Raw genomic sequence first — 19,588 nt, forward strand, 5'->3', positions numbered from 1 at the left:
CCGAAGTAATGAATGCAGCCCAAAGCTGTAGGAAGAAAAACAACGAGTACCTCAGATAAGCAGCTGGCCTGGAGAAACTAAAGGCGAGCTATAGTTTCTGACTACACAAAAGGCAGAAGGAACCAGAATGTGTTGAAAGTAGAACTACTCAAGTTAGTTATAAAGGGAAAATGACAGATGGGTTATGCAGTGATTGATAACTACTGGAGATTGCTGGAAAAGATGGATTAAACTATTACATTAAAAAATCTCTTGTGCCTTCATATTTGAAATACAAAAATCTTTGAGAGTTGTGCCTAACACCTTTAACAAAGAATCACAACTGTGATTAAAAACAAAAAAGAATCATAACTGTGATTAACTGTGTTTTTGTGTAGTAAAACAAAATACCCACGGAATGCCTCTGGGAAGCTGAGACACCGGAGTGATGTTCAAGGTATCATCTCTTTGCACATTACAACTTTTAAAAATCTTAATGCCTGGGCTATATTCCAGATCAACTGGGGCCCAGATATTTCACTATTTTTTAAAAGCTCCCACAATTGAGAATCACTAATCTATATGAAAACAGTTTCCCCAAATATAGGCTGCATCCCTAAAAGGAAATAAGTATTTTCATGATTATGGTCACTGATAATCTCCTTCCTAAAAAGACAGCAAATGACATACCCTTGGTATTAAAGAAAAGTAAATAACAATGCAGCTTAAAGAACTTCACTCAAGGGATGTTAATTTTTATTTTAGTTGATTTTTTTCCTATTCTGAAAATACATCTTCAATACAAAATTCAAACCTGAATCAATGATCATATTGGAATACTATATTCTAACATCATATTTCGATATTTTAAGGCCAAAGGAAAAAACTTGGAGAATAAAAAATTTTATGGTAACAAATAAGCTCTAAGAAGAAAATTTGCTATTTTAGGGATTTTCTTTTCCCATAGAAAAATTTTAATAGCTTTGAACGGCAGTTCTTGGGGGCGGGAGATTGTTTTAATCCTTTTGATCAAATTTTAAATGGTACAATCTCACATTATTTTTAAGGGATTCACCTATCAATAGAGGAACATTGGCATGATTGTTTTGAAGAATGAAGAGAACTCTGGTCAGTCACCCTAAGTGGATGTGTGATAGGGGGTCAAAGAAGGGCAACAGTGGGGACAGTGAACTGGGAAATGAGGCTGGTAGGGTAAACTGCATCCCCACTATCCTGTCCTGAGGGCTGTTTTCCTCTGGGTTCTCACATTTTACCCTCAGTGTTGCCAATTGTCCTGACTTGGGTATATACTCATCCCCTTTTAGATTCTGGCATAGTTAGGAAATTTTTCTTTAATCTTTCTTTAAGTGTACATGAACACGATAGTTTTTCAAAACAAAAAATCCTTACTGAAAACTAGAGAATGGCGGGGGAAAGAAAATAAAATGGTAAAAAAAAAAAAACAAAAACAAAACAGGAAATCTATAGCAAGCATATAATGAGCATATAATATATAAGAAGTATATATATATATGAAACATATATATATGAAACATATATACATACATGAAACATATATATATGAAACATATATATGAAACATATATATATGAAACATATATATATATGAAACATATATATGTATATATATAAAATGTATATAAAATAAGCATATAATGGTATAAGCACATGACCAATAGTGGCTAACAGTGAACTTTAGCTGGTATAAACTGGCAACTCTATAAATCATTATCCTGGTCACTTGATCTCAAAATGCTGTTTTGTTTAACTGACTTTTCCTCCTCCATTTAAAGATAAGCACCTTACTCCCAATCTGTCCCCACCACAACCTCCAATAACATTCTCCTTATTTTATTTTTTTAATATTTATTTGTTTTGAGAGAGAAAGGGAGAGAGTGCACAAAACATGCAAGGGAGGGGCAGAGAATGAGAGGGAGAGAGAATCCCAAGCATGGTCCTCAGCGCAGAGACTGACACAGGGCTCAAACTTATGAACTGTGAGATCATGACCTGGGACAAAACCAAACGTCGAACGATTAATCAACTGAGCCACCCAGGCATTCCAGACTTCTTATTTGAAACCACTGTGTTATCTCCTAGGGGAGTATTTTTCAAAAAAGTTTTAACTTCAACCCCTATCAGGAATAGAATATATATATCTATCCAACACACACATACATCACACATGCAACAAATATAAACTTCATGGGAGTCTCATTATGTATGATATACTATGACATATCCTTTTCTATTCCATTTTTTCAAATACTGATAGCAACCTATTAAATTGATTGCATGACCTACTACTGGGTAGTACCAGCAATAGTACTGAAACCAAGCAAAACCTGAAGATTTCCACCTTGTCTAATGCTCACATTAACACGAAGCTCATTTACACATCGAGGGCATAATCCCCTTTGTTAGTTTCTCAATTCTGTCCACTTCTCTGGAATTCTCAGAACCTACTGGTTGGTTCGATTATGTCCTATACAGTAAGGACGATGAGAAACCAGGGAGGTAAGAATAACAGAGCCACAGTCAACTGTAAGTGCTGACAGACTCCAACCCAAATTCCAGCAGAGGAAGCAGAGAGCAGGGAGCAACATGCACTGGTCTAAGGCAGCATCTGGGCTGAAGAAGAGAACGTTGGGCTCCAGAATCCAGAATGATGAAGACGTCTTTTCTCTCATCACTCAGTTCTAGTGCCAGGAAGAGGTGGCAAAACGGGGTGAAGAGGATGTTTTGAGTAACACTCTGGTCCTCTTGAATGAATCGATGATTAAATCAATATTCACAGGCCTAAGCCATATCTCCTTTTAAAAAATTCATCATTGTATAAAAAAACTGTGCCCCACTTTACTTGGGTAATTTGGAACCTGTGTTATTTCATTTACATGGATTATGCAGAGACTTGAAAGGAAACGTTACTTACAGGTGACAAAAGATGGGGGTCTTATTGGGAACTCCTAAGGGAACGCTTATGAAAAGGGCTTTAGATTCTTTAACAAGCAGTGAAATTAATTCCAAGAACAGCTTATGAGGTAATTAGTTGGGGTTTTTTTTCTCCATGAATTTCCTTCCAGAAAAAATCAGCCCCTTAATTTCTTTAGGGCCCTGGTTGTCTGTAAGCATCAATACAAATGGCTCTGACTCCACAGACTGCTGACGGTTCCTGGGAGAGACACTGCTATTTGTCAAATGTGACATTAGGATGAAGTGTGAGGACAGGGGATTACAATTAGATATCTTTACTCAAGGTTGTCAAATGTGACTAGAATCAGAAAACACGATACTTTCACAGGATTTTACAGGGGAACTTCCTCACGTTCACCAAGCGTATTCATACTTAGTTTGGTAACTCTGGCCTTTGTTTCCACCTCATTTTGTTCCTATCTCCTGCTGTCTTGGCACTGACTATGAACATGTCTTCATTCCTTTACTAAGTCCAGTTGAAAGCAGGCATGCGGTGCCTCATTCTTTGTGCCCTTAACATCTATGACAGTACACACTTGGAGTTTAGAATGGGTTTAATAACCCATTACATGAGCAAATAAGGAGAGGGATATAATGGATGTGAGTCTTGTTATGGAATGGAGGATGGGGTGAAGGTTGAGAGCAGGGCAGGAGAAGCAAGGGGAGTTATGGACTTTCCCCAGATATGAAAGAGCAAGCAAGTTTAAACCCAACAGGGCTCCTGGCTACTTACTCCCTTAGGAGGAAACTTATTTCTAGAGCAGGGCTTCTCAATCTTTAGGGTGCAGAGAAATCACCTGAGAATCTTGTTAAATGCTTCTGATTCAAGACTCTGATTCAGAAGTCTGGGGCAGAACCTAAGAGTCTCCATGTCTAACAAAGTTCCCAGGGGTTACAAAAACAGCAGGTCCACAATTTAGACACACCTCAAGAAGCAAGGTGGCCTGGGACCTGTGCTCTAACATCTGTAACTGCATCAATTTGAGGTCCTGGGAGGAAGCAGATAGCAAACTCAAACAGAGAAACTGAGATATTGCCAAGATATGAGCAGCTTAAGGGATACCAGCAAGAAAAAAAAATTAAGGAACTTAAGGCTAGCGACTGGGAGAATGAGCCATCACCAGCCCCAGACCAAAACAAAAGGGGGAAAAGGAAAGAGAGGTTACCAGAACTAAAGAATTTTGGAGCTGGGACAGGAAGAGCAGTGTTCTTGAGTATCTTAGGTAGAAGAACACAGATACTTCCCAGAGTGTGAGAAGTCTCACTCCTGTCCTAGCTTCTGATACCCTACGGTGATTCCCACTGGCCAGACCCAACTGGGACCTTGAGGGCAAGGTTGCAGGGTGGGGGGGGGGGTGGGGGGGGGGTGGGGGGGTGGGGGGGTTGGGGGTTGTAAGTGACCCCCAGAACAAGAAAGAAGGGAGAGTAGACTTGAAGGCACAGGGAGCTATCCAGCAGAGAACTTTGACCAATTTAGCTATTATTCCCTATGGTTAAAAGTAAATACCCTTAGGAGTGAATCTGGCCTTGTCTAAGGGGGCTCCAGATAAAAGACTGCCATGAATCCCTGTTGCTTCTGTTAGGCAATCTTTAGGAAGAAAAGAACCTCAAGGAGTTTGGTAAGTAGGGGCAGCTTTAAAGATAAAAGAAAAACAAGCTGAATGCCTGAGGCAGAGGCAAAAAGGAAGTGCTGGGAAGGCATTAAAAGACCAGCTCTGGAAGTTAAGAACACAGTGGCCCCTACAGACCTTGGAGAAACAGGACTGGCAGGTTGGGGGTGGGGGATGGTCTCAAAAACACTCTATCTAAAATCCTCCAAATCCTTTTTAGAATTTAAATGCAATATCACTGGTAGGTTTCCAAGATTTGGGGAAGAAAGCAGACCCAAGGAAAACTAGAAACAGTAAGCACTATGACTAAATAGTTCTTAAGAAAACCCAACCAGAAGTCTGGAAGAGAAATTCAATTATAATTATATGCATGTGTGTATGAGTATATACATGTACATACACATATTAGATTCCTCATTAAAGCTTCAATCAAGGCTCTTAAGAAAACATTAAGAAATGGAAAGAGCGACATCTTCATCTTTGGGTTTTCAACATGTTAAAAACCCGTATCTTTTACCCTAAAAAGCAAAACCAGTGTCTTTTCAGCCCCCACCCCCAACCAGGGATGTGCCTTGTTCCTCATCAGTAACAGTAGGACAATATGAAACACAACAGTCCTTCCAAGGTGTGACGTCAGCCAAAAATGCCCAGAATCTTAAGAAGTGAGAGCCCAATCTGGATCCCGACTGATGAGTCAGATCTGAGTGCCCTTTGCCAGGATATGATACAATGTCGACTGGCGCAGTCCTTCTTCACCATCTCCACCCCCTTCCCTAAACCCATATTCCAAGAGATATGGGGTAGTTAGTTCACCACTGGCCCCAGGGGAAACTGCAAGGAGAAAAAAAAAAGGCAAACAAAGATTTCAAATTCTTGGTTCCAGTTCAAATGAGAGACAAAAGTTGTTTTGAAAAGAGATATAAACTGGCAGAACAAGTTTTTTGTTTCTTGTGTGTGTGTGTGTGTGTGTGTGTGTGTGTGCGCGCGCGCACGTGTGTATATATGTGTTATGTGTTTTCTTACCACTCCATTCTACACTGGGAAGATGGGAAAAATTTGGAGAGAAAAAAAGAGTATTATAGGCCATCAGACCATGCATTCTGTGATCTGTCCCCAAAATAAAGCTCCAGTGTATCAGAGTGGGATTTGGGGTCAGCACAGGTTTCCCACAAAAGTTTGGGAGGATCTAGCAGGATGTGTGCTTTCTGCCTCCCTTCTTTAACTGTTAAGGGAGGCAGATGCAGAGACACCCTGTGTGGCAAGGGCAGGAAGAATGGGTAGGAATGAGCTTGGTGAGCTAAGGCAGTCAGGAGTTGTCTGTCCTGCCTAGGGGTGCTAATTTAGTTGACAGAGAGAAAGAGGAGAGTGACTGATTCTCCATCTGGCCGGAGATAAAGGTCCTGATAGCAGGGGCCACCAAGCAGGTAGTTCATAACAAGGATCCAGGTGGGAGGTACACCCATGCCCACAGAACCATAGACGTATCCGAGGAGCTCCACATCCAATTCCATCAGAGTCAGGGGGTCAGTTTGGGGCTCTGAGAAGTCAGGGGAAAGAGAGGAGGCTGAGCTCAGAACACAGGTCCCCTGACTGCCTCTACAGCAGTACTTAAAGCAACATCCAACAAGGAAGGGATGGAGGGGAGACAGAAAGATCCTGAATATTCCTGAGTCTTAACCAGAAGAAACTTAGAAAGCGCTAAATTGAATGGAGCAGACTGGCTGTGGCTGTAACTAGATTAACTTTTTCTGCTGTCAGAAATGGGGGATTAGAGTTAGAATATAAATTTCGTTGCCAGAAATGAAGAAAATTATATCCTGTGACTGTGAAATTCATGTGCATTACAAGACTGATTGATTTTCCTCAGCCTCCATTTCTCTAATGTTATATGTGAATATTCAGCTAAGGTCAAATTGTACCCAGAAGCAGCAGCCCCATGGTCTGACTTCTGCAAATACCAGAGGAGCAGATTCTGGCTGGCCATCTGGCCTTGACCTTGGATCTTACCTGAGCTCTTATTTAGAGCTGGGGTAGCTTTATAGGTCCAACCGAGGCTCAAGAAGCGGGCCCGGCCTGGAAGCACGTGGGCTCAGGCAGGTCCTTGGTCCTTCCTGAGAGATGGAATGCACCATCGGTCCCTGCTCACACGAGTCAACATGCTTCCAGCTCCGCTGCTCACAGGAGGGGCCTGACCCCTCTGCTCGCCTCTCCTTTCCAAAGTTTTGCTGCAGCCTCTTATTTTTTCTGCAGTTTACCAAACAACTCCAGTTCATAAAAATCTCTTTTATATAAACTAGGGACTCTTGGGTTCCACATCAGTGACATTTTGGGTTCTCTTTGACTTACTTTTGTAGCAAGATGAAGTTCTGCCAGAGGTTTGTTAGAAAGATGCACATTAGCCAGAGTCATTTTGAAGCAATAAAGAACTGTCAGGGGTTTACATAAGTCTTGACAAATGAATTTTTACCATTAACTAACCCATTTTCCCAATAGTGAGGATGTTCAAAACCCTATACACGAGGAGACCAATATTTCTGCTGTCCACAAGGACTGGCAAGCATGACCTTTGCCCTAGAACCGGGGCAGGTATTATTCATAAAGGGCTGTTTAGGGGATTACAGTATACCCTTACCCTGGGACCCTGGGAATTATATACTGAAACTTTGTAGCATTCTGATAAAAACAACATGGAGAGCCCAGAATACAAGAACTATGTTGGTATGTTGGTTTTATGAAAATCGAGTAGCTGCAATGGTAAAGGCTCTTGCAATCTGGTTCTACCCAAAGAAATGTGAAAAACATATGTAACTCCTGAAAATGTCTAGCTTGCCAGGACTATTATTCATTTTCTATCATGCAAGTTCCATAGCCCTGATCAGCAGGCCAAGGAGGATACATGTGCTTACTTGCAGAGCTTCAGTATCTATCTCAATATGCAGTTTAGGGGAATTTCACCAATAACATAATGTAGGGTTGTGTTTTTTTGAGAGAAGGATAGAGAGCAAGCAGGGGAAGGGCAGAGAGAGAGAGGAAGACAGAACCCTGAGCAGGTTCTAAGCCATCAGCGCAGAGCCCGATGTGTAGCTCGAACTCACGAACTGCAAGATCACGACCTGGGCCAAAATCAAGAGTCAGATGCTTAAACAATTGAGCCACCCAGGTGCCCCCAAAATATAGGGTTGTTTTTATACACAGTACACAATGCACCCTTCAATAGTGTCTGGGCCCAAACTAAATTTGATATTTATGATGGCCTACAAAAAGGCCTGGGCTCTTATGTCTGCATGATTGTATGGCAAGAACATTAAATGAAAAACCTCTACTATAAAACTCAGGCAAGCATTCTTTGAGACCTGGGCTGGAGAGAAAGGAAATGAACACACCATAATTTCAACAGATGGATTCAGATGTTCTGACTCCTGCTTAAGTTGCGGAGTTAGGCTAGCCTTCTGCTTACAGGTGTGAAGTAGTGATTCTGTATAAGGAAGGGAGGGATATCCTAAAAAAGTAGTCTTCCAGATGCATTAGAAGGAACTGCTGTGATAGGGCCATATCCCCTAATATCAGAGAATCTATTATTCACAGGACCATATAGTTAAGAACTGTATTACATTCAGGAAAGTCTGATTCAAAACATTTCCAGAGAATGCAACACTCACAAAGGTATTTAAAACAGAATAAAACAGAGAAAGTAATCCTAGTCAGGGCACCTAGGTGGCTCAGTTGATTAAGTGGCCTACTCTTGGTTTTGGCTCAGGAGATGATCTCACGTTTATTAGTTTGAGCCCTGTGTTGGGCTCTGTGCTCATTGAGCAGAGCCTGTTTCAGATTCTCTGTCTCCCTCTTTCTGGCCCTCTCACGTGCACACATGTTCTTCCTTTCTCAAAAATAAGTAAATGTTAAAAAATTAAAAGAAAAGAAAGTAACCCTAGTCGATGTGCATTAATACTCAGCAATTACCCAACATTCGGTAAAATACCTACTGAACATCCTCAACAATTCTATGAAAAATATTACCAGTACTATTAAAATTTCTTTTTACAGATAAAAAAATGAAGGCTTAAGGAGAGTTTGTCACTCATCTGAGGACCCATAGCTGGTAAGAGTAAGATGTCAGTCAGATGTAAGATGTAGGATTCAAACTCAGGCAATAGGACCCCAGAACCAAAACTCTTTGCCCTGTGCCTCAGGTATTTCCACCAGGCTACCTGCACTATTGTTACCTCTCTTGCGGTGGTCACTAATAGCGGTCTATGAATAGGCAACATGGACAGTTTTCAGGGAAGTTCCTCCTCACTACCAAAAGAGCAAACTACAATAGAATCAAAGCACTCATATAGTTCTAGGGCCTAGGAAGCTACCAGTCAGGTTTCCAAGACGTTTCACAAGAAACTTGGAGTTCATTAAGGGATTGTTGGACATTTCATGTGGATTATATCACTGCACTAATTTATTTTAAAACTAGAAATGTAATATGCAAACTTTATGAAACAAAATATCCTAAAGTAAAGCTGGGACATCTAACGACGGATTTATGAGTGAGTTATACATATCTCCAGACTATACCACTCTTTAGTCAATTTACAGAGAGAAAACTATTTCCCAAGTTCAGAGTCGATCAATCCTCTGCGAGTAAAAATCAACAGCTAATAGCTTAGCCCCTGTCCAAGAAAGCCAACATAAAGAACAGCTTATAGTCATGTTGACAAAAGATTGGGAAACATCTACTCCAATCAAAGAGTCCACAGTGTAGCCATCAGATTAAAACACCACAAAGGAGGGTCAAACCTTCAATATTGGGTTTTGTCCCTCATCCTCTTCCGACATCTCTTTACTTGCAGTACCTGAGCCCCTCCCCATGACCATATCCATTGTTGTGGCTTCACTTACTGGCTGAGGATTCTCTACTCTTTGGCCAGATCACTCTTGAGCTCAGATTCTTCAGGATGCCAAATCATCTTCATATGTTCTCCTTTACCTGAAACTCATCATGTCCAAAACCAGCCCCTCCTTTTCCCCAGCCTTAGGAACCACATCGCTACAACTCTGACATTTTTCACACCTCCCCCATCTTTGCCCACCATACTGGACAGGTCCATAAATTGGGCCAAATCTGAGAGACACATCTCTCAAAACATCTTTTTTTTTATTTAGTTGTATATCTAGTATACAAATTTATGATATATCAGCTACTGCACACCTAACTTGTCTCCCAATATCTTGCTCTGCCATTTTAATATCCTTTACATAAATCTGCAAAGGTTGCTTAAACAACAATTATATAATGCCATTCTTCTGTTAACTGTTCCAAACTGTTCCAAACTCATTAGCCGGTATAAAAGTATCTTTACAACCTGCCTTAGCTTACCTTTTCGAACTCATCTTACCCTACTCCAATCACAATTGCTACAATTCATCCATAATAATCTAATAAGGGATCCTTTAAGTAGGCTGGTAAACAGGAATCAATGACAACAAGAGAGTATAGTGGTTAAGAAAGAGGGCTTTTCAGTTGGACTGACTGATGTGAACTGAATCACAGATTTACCACAAGTAACTTATGTGTTCAGAGACCTGACCTTCCCTTGTCTCAAAAATATGGGATAACAACATAAGGTTATCATCAGAACTAATTAAGATAATCTGTTACCTATTATAATACTTCCTCCTCATCAGATATATCTAAGAGCAAATTTTCAAAGAAGAAACACTTTGTACAAGTATATTATTATTAGTTAATTGTTGTCCTCAAGTCTTATATTCGTTAGTTTCTAGAGGTTCTTGAAGAGACAGTTTGGAAAGAGAATTGAAATAGTTTTGTAGCAATTAAGAAACATCCTGTTGAGGCTCTTATACTACCCAGTTTTCTATGCCACTGACTTAGTAATTCACTGAGTACATAACTATAATATGCCCATATTATATTACCTTCATTACTGTGCTATATCTCCAAATATACCTAAGTACAGAAATTTCACCTTCTACTTCTTAACATCCTTACATAACCTCACCCAACACAGGATTCTTGGTAGACCTTCAATAAGTACTGAGGTCAGAGTGAGTTATCAGGCTACAGATTGCTAATCCTCATGATAAATCCCAACAGCTAAATGCATGAGTTTCTGATGTTGCTTAACCAGGATGTTTTTTTCAAGGGAATAAAGATTATACTTCATAAAAGGGGGAAAATGCTTTACAATGCCTTTTGTCATGCTGTACTAAGCAAAATGCAAATCGGCATAAACCCATGGGCACACAAATTAAAATTAAGCTTTGAGCAATTAACCATTTTATAATTGTGTTGAGAAACACAGTTCATAACAGGAAGACCATATTTCTCCAGGTTATCTGCACTTGATACAAGTAAATGTGCACGGTGCTTATAAAAATGTTGACTAGTATTTGCAAAAGAAAAAGGCTGTGAGCCTGGCCACTAGTTGGAGATCATCTCACAATGCTTCCTTAGAGAAATGTTCCTCTCTAATATTCCGTCTCCATAAATTTACAAATGTTTTCTCTGACAGACATGTTTTGAGGATTCAAAAACTTGTGTCCAGGGGCACCTGGGTGACTCAGTCGGTCAAGCATCCGACTTTGGCTCAGGTCACCATCCCACAGTTTGTGAGTTCAAGCCCCGCATCAGGCTTCGTGCTGACAGCTCAGAGCCCGGAGCCTGCTTCAGATTCTGTGTCTCCGTCTCTCTCTGCTCCTCCCCAACTCATGCTCTCTCTTTCTCAAAAATAAACATAAAAAAAAAAAACAAAAAAAACACAACAACTTGTGTCCATAAGTTATTCTGAACTTCATCAGCAAAATTTAATTTATTGAGTACCATAGATATGGCTGACCATCATGAGCAATTACTATGTACCAGGCACCATTCTAAATACTTTACACATACTCACTGGTTCGATCTTCACAATAACCCTATAAGGTAGGCACTACTACCTCCATTTTACAGATATGACAAGTGAGGTTTAAAAGAAAAATTCACAAGTCCATGATATAACATTAATAAAGGGTACAACCCAGATTTACACACAGCCTATCCATTCCCAGAGCCTCTGCTCTCACTCACCATATCATACATATTGCACTCCTAAAGTAGAATTCAGTACGTGTTAAGAGTTTTAGACCAAGCTTTGGGAACCGAAAAGAAGGAGAAATTACCCCCTATTAAAGTTCAGGAAGGACCTCAGGGAGAAGGATGTGCAGGATGCTGACTGGTTGAGATGGAATAGGAACAATGTGCATTCTGGTGAACAAAGTCACACAGCTAGGCAGGTGCAGGCAACGGGGTGGGATGGACAAGGAATCTGATTTGGCTGGTGATGCAATAGAAAGCATAGCTATAACAACTCTTCAGTTTCCACAGGAGGACACGATGGGGTTTTAACTACTGGTCTATGCAAAGTTCTCTCAACAACGTAACAGGAGTAGAGACATTCTTTGGGAAGATTAATTAGATTTTTTTGAAAGCTTAGGAATTTTTTTTTCTCAGAAGATCATTTTCCTTACTTCGTCTAATAGACTATTTTGGATAATAATCCAAAAATCAAGAACTCTCCACTGGGAGGCCTACTGGACTGAAACTAACAGGATAAAGCTTAATAGGAATGAAGATGAAGTTTAGAAACTTCAGCTGTACATGTTTAGGATGACTGCTTCCTGGCAAGAGTACAGTTCATATGAAAAAGATGAAGAGATTGTGGCCAAATTCAAGGTCAGTACAAGCTAAAAGCTCTATAAGGATGCCAAAAAGACTAAGTGGAAGGTAAGCAGCATAGAAGTATAGAAGTGTATCACACAGAAAGGGGAGATGATTATCCTAAACACAGCAGAAGTGGAATTCAGCTCTGGGCATCATTCAAAGGGTAGAGGTTGACAGTCGAGACTGAATTCAGAGCAGGATTGATGAAGACAGACAGTCAAGGAGCTGTACCATACGTAAAAATGTTCAAAGTACTGGAGAAATTTAGAAGCACGATCACGATCTCCAAATATTTCAAGAACTGTCTTGGGAAGAACAATCTGTTTAGACTCACGATACAAAAATAGAACCAATGAGAGGATAATACAACCAATGAATCATTAATACTGAAGGCCAGTTCTATATTAGCTACACAGGAGGGATGTTACTGAGTTACATAAAGTAAACAATCAGTGTCCAATGGGCATCTACAGGCTAGCCAAAGACAAGATAATGCTTTTCAAAAGGAAGTTCACCTTGGGGTGTCTGGGTGGCTCAGTCAGTTAAGCATCCAACTTCAGCTCAGATCGTGATCTCACGGCTCATGAGTTCGAGCCCCACGTTGGGCTCTGTGCTGACAGCTCAGAGCCTGGAGGCTGCTTCAGATTCTGTGTCTCCCTCTCTCTCTATCCCTTCCTCGCTCATGCGCTCTCTGTCTCTGTCTCTCAAAACTAAACAAATGTTAAAAGAAATTAAAAAAAAAAAAAAAGAAAGCTCACCTTGCTGAACATGGGAGTATATAAATACTAAAACACAGAAACGGCGAACCTACTCTTCAGGAATTTGGAGAAGAGGTCAGAGAGAGGGGAGTGGTAAGATGGGAAGAAGGGAGAAAGAAGGTGTGGAATGTGAGCTGGACTTTGACAGATGAATTTGTTTACAATCCAAAGTGGTCAAGTAACTGCCAAAAAACCAAATCTGCAGTAAACTGAATTGTAAACAGGTTACTGAAAATGCTCAGTGAGTCCACTTAGGGCTTAAGAACATACAATAATTCTCTGTAACACATTCCTTCTCAAATGTGTACAGTTCATAGAGGGTAATGTGATCCTTTCCCTTCTTTTCTTCCAACAGTATCCCCTCCACACACACGTGCATGCATGCGTGTGCACAGAAGCACCAAAATGTATATATATAACACCATGGAAGAAGAATAGATACTACCTTCTCCCTCAAGAGAACAGGTCAGAAAAGGAAGTAAATATGGTCAAAGAACAAGAGCGCCTGGGTGGCTCAGTCAGTTAGGCATCCAACTCTTGATTTCAGCTCAGGTCGTGATCCCACAGTCTTGAGAGCAAGCCCCGCATCAGGCTCCATGCTGAGCATGGAGCTAGCTTGCTCTCTCTCTCCCCTCTTCTTTTTCCCTCTGCCCCTCTCTCCCACTCCCACACAGTCTCTCTCTAAAATTAAAACACACACACACACACACACAAACCAGAATGGTCAGAGAACAGAGAATATGGGGGCCCCTTTAATAGGAGAAATGGCCTCCCTGGATTGTTCCTAGTCCTGCAGTGACTTCCACCAACACCTCAAAGAGTTTTCCTATTATCTCCTGAGTGGAAAACACAGTAACAAATTTTGTCACACTCAGCATCGTGCGGGAGAAAATGCCCAGGCTTCAGACTCAAACAGATTTTGGTTCACGTTCTTGCCCTGACACTCATCAGCTGTATGAAATGTGGGCAAGACACTTGGCCTCATTTTGCCTCAGTCCCCTTACCTGTCAACTGTGAATACCCATTTCTGCGTGAAGTTTTTTGTGAATATAAAGGAAACAGTATTCATAAAATGCCTGCAACCACTCTATGATTCTACTCCTACCATTACCACCAAAACCTACAGGTCGCTAGTGGCGAATGTTTTGATAGCTCGGACATTTCTGAGACTTTGGAAATGACACTTCTTGAAAAAGCTCAAAATGGGCTTATCTAATATTGGCTTCTGATTTCTTCTATTTTATACATTAGAAAGCAGTTTTGCAGGGATTGCAACCTCTCAGTGGTGAGGGATATCCACAGACTTCCCTAATTTGAAAAGAGACTAAGCTTCGGGGTGTTTTGTTTAGGGATAAGACAGTGGGGGAGGGAGAGCAGCTGAAGCCAGGGATGGATAAAGTGATAAACCTTGTCATGCTTTATAATTAAAACATACGAGAAGATTCGTACCTACTGTATAATTCGAGGTTGGCAAAGAATGTAAGACAATTACTATATAATATGCTATTATTTAAAAAGAATCTTTTCAAGTAGGTGAACGGTCTGTGAGCGTCCATTTTAATTCTACTGCTACGAAGCACTCAGTGTTGAGCAGTCACGTAGTTCCCGTGGACGCCCTACACCAGCACGCAGCAGGCTTGGGCTGCCGTGGGCTTACTGCCTCCACATCTCCAGCTCTCCTTCTGAAGTTCATGGAGGCATTATTTGGGATGAGCTCTGTAAGTCATGGAACAGGAAGAACTTAGTCCAGAAGTTTCAGACAGTTATGTACTGCTTTAGTACACAAATAACTGAAATATTATGTCTTTTCTATCGTTTTAAACAGAATAATGGACCTTTCATGGCCAAAATAGTGATTTTTGTAAAGCACCTGGTTGGATTCTTGCGAAGTCTCCACCAGAGTGACGTGCATCTGGGTAGGAAATGTCCCTTGATATAAGGCCCCAATTTTACTACTATGTATATTCACATGAGACATTTTAAAAGTTTACATCTTCGTGTTCATTTAATTAAATACTTTAACATACAGAGTATTAAGTACACTAATCTTTCTAGCTAACAGAGACAAGACCTGTTTACTCTGCTCACTTACAGGGGGCAGAGTTTGCTTGGTCCCTGAGCTTTGTAAACCTATCATTTATTCATCACTAAAGTCCCCTGGCAATGAATGGCCATCTCATCTGCACTGACGTTGTCCAAACACTGCTCTCAATAGTTGTCGTCCCCTGAAATAATCTACAGCCTTCGCTATCACTAAGAAACCATTCCGTTTTTCTCAATCCCCCCCTTCCTTCTGTTTAGATAAGCACTTGGGGGTGTCGATTGTTCGCGGTGCAATCTTCTTTCAGTGAATGGTCTTATCACGAGGTCACACTACACCTTCAGAATAGCTGAAGGGCTGTTACACTCTGTCTCCCAAGATGGTGGTGAATCGCTTCCCCATGTCTTTACTATAATGATATTGCACATCTTGACTGAGTTGCCTTCACACTCTGCTTTTGGAAAATTTCCAGGCAGGGTCTGCGTTTACGTCAGCAAGATGGATTCAAAATACCACCTCTGGGGTTTTAAACGGGCTTTGAAACACATTCCTGCACTGGGCTCAACTCAGGTCAGTAGGAGGCCTTCCAGTAAATCTGTTACTTCACTTTGTCATTCTACTTAATGCAGAGGGGTACTGATTTCCTCGTAGCTCATCTCGTAAGTGGTTTTACTTTTCTACAATTTCTGCCGGAACCTTGGCTAAAAAGCCTCACATTATTATGCCCATTTTCTTCAGAGCTCCTTATGTTTAAAGATTCTGCTTGCTTAGGTAAGCTAAACATTGTTCTGTTTTCCATCTGATTCTTCTTCCTTCAGCTTTAGGATCATAAAAATAAAGTCCTTTTTTATATTTTCAAAGTTAAATACAAGCCTTATCTTGTTAAACTTGCCGTTGATTGGAATGGTTACTATTCAATTGGTCCCTTAGTTTATAGTTTAACAAGGGCCTTACAAAATTCATAACAGATAGGACATGTACCACGGGGGTGGGTCAGGGGGCAGTTACTACATGCAGAACTCTAGGGGCTATCAAAACAAAATTATAGAATGTCAAATTTAACAACAATTTCCAGATATAATACAAATCCCTTACTACTTACAAGACTTAAAGTAAAAGAAACACTCCCTTATTTAGTAATAATCATCAAAGCATGGAAGTATACAATTATTTTCACAAACAAATGAGCACATCAAGCTACCGCCACATCCTGGACATTAGGCTGGAAAACATATCCCCTATGAGGGACCTTGGTTTTGCTTACCACACTCTGAAATCTAAAGGTAAAACTAAAAGGAAAAAAAAAGCTCTTATCCCTCACACACTTTCTATACAAGAAAAGCAGTATTTCATCTAAATGGACTTTCTTACCACACTCCAATCTAAAAAGACAGTTCAATAGGCCTAAAGTAGAATTTACCTCTGATTACAAAATACACTAGTAAAACAATTTTAAAACAATAAAGAAACTATAAACACAGTGGCAAAACAAAAGATGATGCTACTTAACTAAAAAGAACCTAGAACAGTCTGAAGCAAATGATTCTAATTTGAAGGAAATGAAATTCAAATAAACAACAAAACCACCCTTCCTAATACCTCCCCTTCCTCTGAAAGACAACGCAAAGGACAAAAACAAGGGAGAAAGAAAGAAAGAAAGAAAGAAAGAAAGAAAGAAAGAAAGAAAGAAAGAAAGAACGAACTAACGAATAAGGAGTCACTGCCAAAGGGGCTCTGTGGATAATAATGCTCTAAAAATTAAACATGAAAGTAGGTTAATAGACACTGTGGAATCCTTTCTGGGAAGAGCATGCATTTGTGTTTCTTGAAATAGACCTTCTGCTTGCCGTGAATCAGACTAATGGATGGCTTTGAGGGTACGCTCTAACACAGGTACTGATTTCTCCAAGAAGGTGCATGAGGGAAGAGTATGCGGAGGCCGGAAAAAGATGAGAAGAAATGGACAAATGTGGCACACAGAAGTCGCAGGCACAGTACTTTTATGTAGGGCACGTACATAATGGGCACTCCACCCACCTGGCTTCTCTAGGACCAGGGCCACAAACACAGCTGCTTCTGCTTGGCGTGCCTTCTCCCAATGTGGAAAACAAGAGGAGAGACTCAGCAGCCTGACCAAAGAAATACATGAATTCCACTAAAGAGTGGAAGCACTTGCTTGGGTAATGGAGGCTACCTCAGGAGATGTTTCCAAAAGTAGATGATTATCAGGAAAGACTGGATTGGAGTTTAAAGGCTCCTGCTCAAAAGCAGGAGAATCAAAAGATCTCTAAGACATTAATTTTTATGCATCTATTACGATTCCATTTTAACTAGTCTTCCCAAATTAGTAACAGTGCTTATCTGCTCTCCTTCTACAGTTGAGCTTTAGAAACTTACATCCACACTGTAACAAAAATCTTCTTTGAAAGGATAAAAAACCAGTTTATAATTGCTTAACATTATGTACCTATAACCCACTAATAAAACCATAAGCCCCACTTATACATTCACTTAAAATGGATTTTAAAAAAGCTACAGCAACCATTTACCTACCCTCTTCTCTCCCTTCCTAAAAGAATCAGTCTGCGGAAAGAAGCCTGCAGCCCAAGTTACTGATCTAGGAAGTGCTCTGTACCTTACCTTTTAGAAGGTTGAAAGTCTCACGGATGATATTCTTAAGGGAGAAGCATAGAACATCTGTACGACCGTGTGTCCTCATGGCCCAGAGGTGGGGAGGCCATCCTCCAACCCACATCGACCACCACACACCCGCTGAGCACTGCCTCCCCCTCCGGGACAGGACAGCACTAGCTGCCTCCAGCTCAGCCGCCAAGAAACAAAGGGTATTGGAGTTTCTTGTCTAAGTGGTAAACTAATTCCCACTGCACAGTAACTATTTAAAGAAATAGTGCCTGCAGGACAGATCTGCCTCCCAGCCTTCCTGTTTGTGTCCCAGCTCCAATTTTCACCCATTTCCTAAGGAAGACTGCAAAGTGTAATCAGCCTCAAGAAGCCTGAGATTTATGAAAACCCGTGGAGTGTGTGAGGGCAAATTTTTGGACACAGTCTCTCCCCCTTTCCTTCTTTTCCCAGCTAAGCAGATAGGAGGCTTTATTAAAAGTATTTCCAAAGTCAAAAGCAAACACACTGTATCTGGTGTGATTTGGTGAGTCTTGACTCCGGAAAGATTTTAAACCTGAAATGTAGAAACAAAAGAATTTGTAGATAATTATTCCAACATGTATCAAGTAGTAATGCAGACAAAAAACCATGCAACTTAGGGTCAGAAGGCAAAGGCTTGATTCAGAAAACCTTTGCAATTTACTAGCTTTAAGTAAGGAAATTCATCCAATCTTCCTGGGCCTTCCATATGAAATTCATCCCATCTCTCTTCTCGAAGCCTCACTTTTTTTGTCTGAATAAATGGGACTAATAACAAGCACTTTATGTGTCTACTCTGAGAACCTCATAACTGTAAAAGACCCCATATTTTGCCTTATATAAAAGTCAAGATCATGCTGTCATTGCATCATGGCATCCAATTTCCCAGCTGCTATTACATAGTATCAGACATTAGTAGCTGAATGCAATGACCTAATACATCCCCTCTCCTCTCTCCAAAATTATATTATGTATACATTTGTTTACTTGTGTATTGTCTGACTTCCCCATTGGTAATGAATACTTAATAATGATTCCCAGGACCAAGAATAGCATTTAACGTTTATTAACCTGCAATAAGTATTTGTTTTTAAATAAATGAAGAGATAAATGCATAATTTCAGACAAAATAAACCACAATGCTCTACACACAGTAAGCCTATAACGAATACTTAACTGAATTAATGAATGAACCACAATTTTTTTCTCTAGAAAAACATCCCAGGAAAAATGCAATGCTATAGAATTTTAAGACAAGTTGGAGCCCTTAACAACAGTTGACATAAATACAACTCTATGTTTTGTTAGATCACCCTGTTCAAATATATGAAGATGGTTAATGTACAGATTTTTTACAACATGGATATGAGGTACAAAATCAGTATGAATTAATTCACTGACAAAGAGTTTAGCTTAATTTAGAATATACCTAAAATCCTTCCTCAGGCCTGTTTCTGTTAAAAATGGAAACTCCTTTCCTCTGGTGCCCTTCACGTCCTCCAGTGGTGGCGGTGGGATGTGATAAGGACTCATTGATTTTTTTAAAAGCATTACCCAGACAATGAGGATACAAATGTGTGGTCTCTTGTGGGTCTTACAATCCAACTGCTAATGTTTAATATAACATAACAACATGCTGGGAGACAGGATAGTCTCAGGGATCTGAAACAAGAGATTTAGTTTTGAGCCTTCACATCATTGCCTGAATCCAGTTCAGGCCAGTTCAGGCCAGTTCAGGCTAAGAGAGACTAAAAATCAGTTCTTTGATGGCTGCCCATTAATCGACCATGCATGAAGAAGACAGCAACTCTAGTGGATACTTGTCCATCTTATA

The 19,588-nt window shown here is 40.4% G+C and overlaps 1 protein-coding gene across 8 annotated transcripts in view; it reads right to left on the reverse strand.

Annotated features, from left to right (window-relative positions):
• ARHGAP28 (Rho GTPase activating protein 28) overlaps positions 1–19,588 on the reverse strand; it is a 203,899-nt gene that overhangs the window by 136,812 nt on the left and 47,499 nt on the right. The window contains exon 1 of one of the 8 annotated variants that reach the window (XM_042962831.1): positions 17,734–17,754. The exons of the other annotated variants lie outside the window; for them this stretch is intronic. The gene's annotated coding sequence lies outside the window, so the exon portion shown is untranslated. Of the gene's footprint in view, positions 1–17,733; positions 17,755–19,588 lie in introns of those variants that run through there. 8 annotated transcript variants of the gene reach the window in all.

The sequence above is a fragment of the Panthera tigris genome, chromosome D3, assembly GCF_018350195.1.
Source record: "Panthera tigris isolate Pti1 chromosome D3, P.tigris_Pti1_mat1.1, whole genome shotgun sequence".
NCBI classification, from domain to species: domain Eukaryota; kingdom Metazoa; phylum Chordata; class Mammalia; order Carnivora; family Felidae; genus Panthera; species Panthera tigris.